Genomic DNA, 7117 nt, shown 5'->3' with positions numbered 1-7117 from the left:
CAGAACCAAATAACCAAGAATGGTAGGAGTACTTCGAAAGGTATACATATGCATAATGAGAATACTAGAAGGAGAATAAAGAGAAACAAAAATATTTGAGGCAATAATGACATTATTTCCTCCAAATAAATGTTAGACATCATACAACAAATCCAAGAAGCTTCGAGAACTCCAAGAAGGATAAATTCAGAAAAGGAGTACATCTAGGGCATATCACATTCAAATTTCAGAAAAATCAAAAGTAAAGAAAAAAAATAATGAAAGAAGCCAGAGGAAATATACCATCTTCTAGATAAGGATTATATCCAACTTCTCTTCAGAAACCATCAAGCAAGAAGAGTGATGTGATATATTTAAAGTGTTGAGAGGAAAAAACGCCAAACTAGAATACTGTACACTACAGTATTATCCTTCAACAGTGTAGAAGAAAGTCTTTCTCAGACAAATAAAAATTGAGGGAATTTGTTCTAAGTAGACCTGCCCTGCAAGAAATGCTAAAAGGAGTTTTTCAGACAGACAGAAAATGGCATAGATTCAAAACTTGGATCTCCATAAAGAAAGGACGACCATCAGAGAAGGAGTTAAGTGAAGGTAAGATAAAAATTCTTTTCTTATCCTTAAATGATCTAACAGATAATAGTTTGTAAAATAATAATAGCAACAATGTATTTACATACGCATACACATATTTAAGCATACTTATGCATTAGAGAAAGAACGACAGCAATGACCAAAGATGCAAAGGTCGGAAGGGAGCAATTTGTATTATTTTGTTATATGGTATTTTCACTAACTGTGAAGCAGTGTAACATTATTTGAAAGTGAATTTTGTATTAGTTGTAAATACAAACTCTAGAGCAATGACAAAAAGAAATATAACTGATATGCTAAGAAAGAGGAGAAAATGAAATTATATAAAATGCTAACTCAAAATCACAAATGTCAGAAATAGAAAGGAAACCAAAAATAAAAACAAAAAGGGGCAACGAATTTAAAAAACATAACAAATATGGTAGATATTAATCCAACTGTATCAATCACCTTCAATATCAATGGTCTAAATATACCAATTAAAACAAAGAGGTTATCAGAGTGGATCAAAAAGCAAGACTCAACTATATGTTGTTTATAAAAAGTCTACATAAAACAAATATATACAGAGACTAAAAATAAAGACAAGGAGAAAGATATAACATGCTAATACTAATAAAAAGAAAGTGGAAGTATTTATATTAATTTCAAACAGATCAGGCTTCAGAGTAAGGAAAGTTATCAAGGATAAAAAGGGACATTATGAAATAAAAAAGGGGTAAATTTTTCAAGAAGACATAACAACCTTTAATGTGTATGTGCCTAATCACAATGTCTAAATATGTGAGAGAAAAAAACTGATGAAATTGCAAGGAGGAAGAAATAAATTCATTACTATAGTTGGAGACTTCAGCACCCTTGTCTCAGAAATGGAGAGATTTAGCAGGCTGAAAATCAGTAAGGACATAGTTGAATTCAATATAATCATTAATCAACTGGATATATTTGACATCTATAAATTATTTCATCCAACGATAGCAGAATACACATTCTTCTCAAGATTGCATGGAACATTCACCAAGATGGACCACATTTTGGGCCACAATACACACCTTAACAAATTCAAAAGAATAGAAATCATACAAAATGTGCTTTTAGACCACAACTGAATTAAACTAGAAATAAATTACAGAAAGATAACTGAAGAATCTACCAAATATTTGGAGATTAAACAACATACTTCCAAATAATACATAGGTCAAAGAAGCAATTTTGAGGGGGAAAAAACTATTTTGAGCTAAATAAAAATGAAAATGTAACTTATCAAAGTTTTGAAGATGCAGTGAAAGCTGTGCTTAGAGGAAAATTTAGAGCATTTCATATATATATATATGAAAAAGATCTAAAATCAATAATCTTGGTTTCCAACTTAGGAAACTGAAAAAAAAAGAGAGAGAAATTATCCAAAGTAAGCAAAAGAAAAGAAATCATAAGAGCAGAGATCAATGAATTTGAAAGCATAAACATAATAAAGAAAATCAACTAAATCATAAACTAATTCCTTTAAAAGATCAATAAAATCAATAAACCTCAGGTCAAGTTGATTAATAAAAAAAGAGAGAAAACAAATTACTAATATCAGAAATGAGGGGTCATCAATCACTACTGATTCTATGTATATTAAAAAGATAATAATGGAATATTATGAACAACTCTATGCCCACAACTTTAATAACCTAGATAAAGTGGAACAATATCTTCATGTATGCCAAAACTCACACAAGAAGAAATAGATGAGTAGGCCTATATCTACTAAAGAAATTGAATCAAAATTAATAACTTTCCAAAACAGAAAGCACCAGTCCTGAATGGGTTCACTCATGTATTCTATCAAATATTTAAGGAAGAAATTATATCATTTCTCTAAAGTCTCTTCTGAAGAAATAGGAACAGAGAGAGTAATTTCTAACTCATTCTATGAGGCCAGAATTACTATGGATACCAAAACCAGGTGAAGATATTATAAGAAAAGAAAACTATTGGCTAATATCTCTCATGAACATACTTGCAAAAATCCTCAAAAAGCATTAGCAGAAGGAGATTTGACTTTGTGTCATGAACACATATAATGCAATATACAGATGATATATTATCAAAATGTACACTTGAAACCTACATAATTTTATTAACCAATGTCACCTCAATAAATTTAATTTAAATTTTTTTAAAGCCCAAAAAGCAGTAGCAAATTAAATTCAAGAACATATAAAAAGAATTATACACCATGATCAAATGGGATTTATTCCAGATATGCAAGGCAGGTTCATCATTTAAAAATAAATTAATGTAATCCTTCATATCAACAAACTAAATAAGAAAAGTCACATGATCATATCAATAGATGCAGAGGAAACATTGGACAAAATCCAACACTCGGTCATGATAAAATCTTTCAGCAAACTAGGAATAGATGGAACTTCTTCAATTTGATTTTTAAAAGTCACAAAAAATCCTGCAACTAACATCATACTTGACAATAAGAAACTAGAAGCTTTTCCACAATAATCAGGAAAAAGACAAGGATGTTCTCTCTCACCACTTGTTTTCAACATCATAGAAGCCCTAACCACTGCAATAAAACAAGAAAGGAAGAGTAGACAGATTGGAAAGGAAGAAATAAAAACGTCTCCTTTTTTTATTTGCAGATGACATGATGATTGATGTATAAAATCTAAAGGAATAAATAAAAATATCTTTTGGAACTAATAAGCAACATTGGGGTTGCAGAATATAAGATTCATATACAAAAGTTAATTGTTTTCCTACATAGTGGCAATGAATAAGTGAAATGAAATTAAAAACATGATATCAAGCAAAAATAAATGAATGGAACTATATAAACTAAAAAGTGTCTGCATAGCAAAAGAAACCATCAAGAAGACAAAGAGGCAACCATCTGAATGGGAAAATATACTTCCAAACAGTGCCTCTGATAAGGGCTTAATTTGTAAAATATATAAAGAACTCATAAAACTCAGCAATAGAAAAACAAAGAATCCTATTAAAAAATGGGCAGAGAACCTAAGCAGATACTTCTCCCAAGAAGATATACAAATAACCAACAGACATATAAAAAGATGCTCGACTTCACTAGCTATTAGGGAAATGCAAATCAAAACCACAATGAGATACCATCCCAAATGTGTTAGAATGGCTATCACTAACCAAACAAGTAATAACAAGTGCTGGAAATGTTGTGCAGGAAAAGGAACCTTCATGTACTGCTGGTGGGAATGTAAATTAATAAAGCCACTATGGAAAATAGTATAGAGGTGCCTCAAAGAATTAAGAATAGAATTATCATATGACCCGGCATACGACCTCCTCTGGGTATTTACCTAAAAAATTTGAAAGCATTTATCTGCAAAGATATATGTACCCAATGTTCATAGCAGCATTGTTTTCAGTGGCCAAGACATGGAAACAACCAAAGTGTCCATCAATAGATAATGAGATAAAGAATATATGGTACAATATATACCATAGAATATTACTCAGTTATAAGAAAAGATGAAATACTGCCATTTGGAATGACATAGATGGATCTTGAGATTATCATGTGAAGTGAAATAAGTCAGACAGAAAAAGTTGAGAACCATGATTTCACTCATATGTGGGATATAAAACTAGAAGCAACAAACATACATGACAAACAGAGACTCATGGTCATGAAGAGTGGATTAGTGTTTACAAGAGGGAAGAGGGAGTGGGAGGTAGATGGAGTAAAAGGGGTCAAATATTTGATGGTGGAAGGAGATTTAACTTTGGGTGATGAACACACAATGCAATATACAAACGATGTATTATTGAATCGTACACTTGAAACGTATTTGATTTTATTAACAAATGTCACCCCAATAATCTTAATAAACAAGAAAAGAATAAAATAGTTAAATACTATTTTTTAAAAAATAAATAAAATAAAAACATGATATTTAAAGCACTCAAAAATTACTTAGGTATCAATCTAATAAAATATATATAAAAATTATATGAGGGAAACTACAAAACTCTGATGAACTATTTCAAAGATAAACTATATAAATTCCATGTCCATGGATAGGAAGCTCAATATGGTCAAAATGTCAGTTCTTTCCAACCTGATGTATAGATTCAGTTCAATCCTAATAAAAAATAAAAATTAAAAAAAAATTAAAAAGAAAACCTCAGCAAGTTATTTTATGGTATTGAAAAGTCGACTCTAAAATTTTCATGGAGAGGCAAAAGACCCAGATAGCTTACTATCAACTGACAGTGTAGTATTGGCAAAGAACAGATAAAATGTCAATGGAAAAAAGTAGAAATTCCAGAAATAGACTCACATAGATAATCAACTGATCTTTGACAAAGGAACAAAGGCAATAAAGTAAAGATATAATGTTGCTGGAATAACTGGAGATCCACATGAAAAAAAAAAATCTAGACACAGACTTCGCACCGTTCACAAAAATTAACTCAAAATGGATCATAGACCTAAATATAAAATGAAAAATTATAAAACTCTTGGAGAAAATTTAGGTGCACCTGATATGGCTATGCCTTTCTAAATACAATATCAAAGGCACAATCCATGAAAAAAAATAATTTATAAGGTGGACTTTATTAAAATTAAAAACTTCTACTCTGCAAAAGATACTGCCAAGAGAATGAGAAAACAAGCCACAGATTGGGAGGAAATATTTGAGAAAGATATATCTGGTATAGGACCATTGTGTAAAAAACACATGAAGTCTTAAAACATACACAAAAAGAAACAAATCACCCAATTAAAAATGAGCAACTCACAACTCGCTGAAGATATACAGATAGCAAATAAGCATGTGAAAAATATGTCCCACTTCATACATCATAAGGAAACTGCAGTTTTAAACACCAATGAGACACCACTACGCCCTTATTAGAATGGCCAGAACTCAAAACACTGACAATATCAAATGATGTGGAGCAACAGGAACTGTTGTTGTTTGTTGCTGATGGAAATACAAAAATGGCAATAACCACTTTGGAAGGCAGTTTGGTAGTTTCTTAAAAAACTAAACATATCTTACCACTTGATCTAGGAATTACGTTCCTTGCTATTCAAAAAGTTGAATACTTATGCCCATACAAAAAAACTGCACACGTGCTTAAAGCAACTTCTTTTTAATTGCCAATACTTGGAAGCAACCAAGATGTCCATTAGATGTATTGATAAACTGGCACATTCAAACAATGGAATATTATTCAGTGCTAAAAAGAACGAGCTATTAAGCCAGGAGAAAACACAGAGGAACTGTAAATGCATGTTACTACCAAGTAGAAGAAGCCAATCTGAGAAGACTACACACTGTATAATTTCAACTATATTAGACTCTGGAAAAGACAAAATTATATAGACAGCAAAAACGTCAGTGGTTTACAGGGGCCAGAGGGAGGGAGGGATAAATAGACAAAGCACAGAGGATTTTTAGGGCCATGAAATTGATCTGTATGATACTATAATGGTGGAGACATATCCTTATACATTTGTCAAAACTCATAGAAATTACAACACCAAGAGTGAATACTAGTGTAGACTGTGGACTTGGGTGATAATGATGTGTCAATATAGCTTTGTCAATTTTAAGAAATGTACCACTCTGGCGCAGGATCTTGATAATAAGGGAGGCTGTGTGTGTGTGTGTGTATGTGTGTGTGTGTGTGTGTGTGTGTGTGTGTGTGTGTGTGTGTGTTGGGGGTGGCAGAGGGCTTATGGGAACTCTCTGTACCTTCTGCTCATTTTTACTGTGAACCTAAAACTGCATTAAAACATTGAGCCTATTTTTTAAAAAATCTACAAAAATAGCCAAAACAACCTTAAAAAGAACAAAAATGGAGAACTCACACTTCCCAGTTTCAGAACTTACTACAAAGCTACAGTAATCAATAATGTGTGGTACTGACATAATGGTAGACATATAGATCAATACAATATAACTGAGAGTCCAGAAATAAACCCACATATTATAGTGAATTTATTTGAAAAGAGTGCCAAGAAATTTCAATAGAGAAAGAACAGCTTTCATAACAAAAGATACTAGGACAACTGAATATCTACATGAAGAAGAATGATTTTGAACCCAAACTTCACAGCTTATACAAGAATTAATTCAAAATGAATTAAATACCTAAATATAAGTGCTAAAATGATAAAACTCCTAGAAAAAAATTATAGTCATAAATCATTATGACCATGTATTAGTCAATGGTCTTAGATACGACACAAAATCCCAACCAATAAAAAATTGATTACTTGAACTTCATAAAAGTGAAAAATAATTGCTTCGAGACTATCAAGAAAGCAAAAAGACAACCTATAGAATAGGAAAAATATTTGCAAATCATAACAGATAAGAGACTAGCATCTATAACATACAAAAAACTTTTACAACTCAGCACTAAAAAGACAAATAACTCCATTTCAAAATGGGCACATTTTTGAATAGGAATTTCTCCAAAGAAGATGTACTAATGGCCAATAAGAACATGAAAATATGTATGTTTAACA

Source organism: Rousettus aegyptiacus, unplaced genomic scaffold (assembly GCF_014176215.1).
Source record: "Rousettus aegyptiacus isolate mRouAeg1 unplaced genomic scaffold, mRouAeg1.p scaffold_m13_p_12, whole genome shotgun sequence".
In the NCBI taxonomy this organism is placed as follows: domain Eukaryota; kingdom Metazoa; phylum Chordata; class Mammalia; order Chiroptera; family Pteropodidae; genus Rousettus; species Rousettus aegyptiacus.
Note: the sequence above shows the minus strand (reverse complement) of the source record.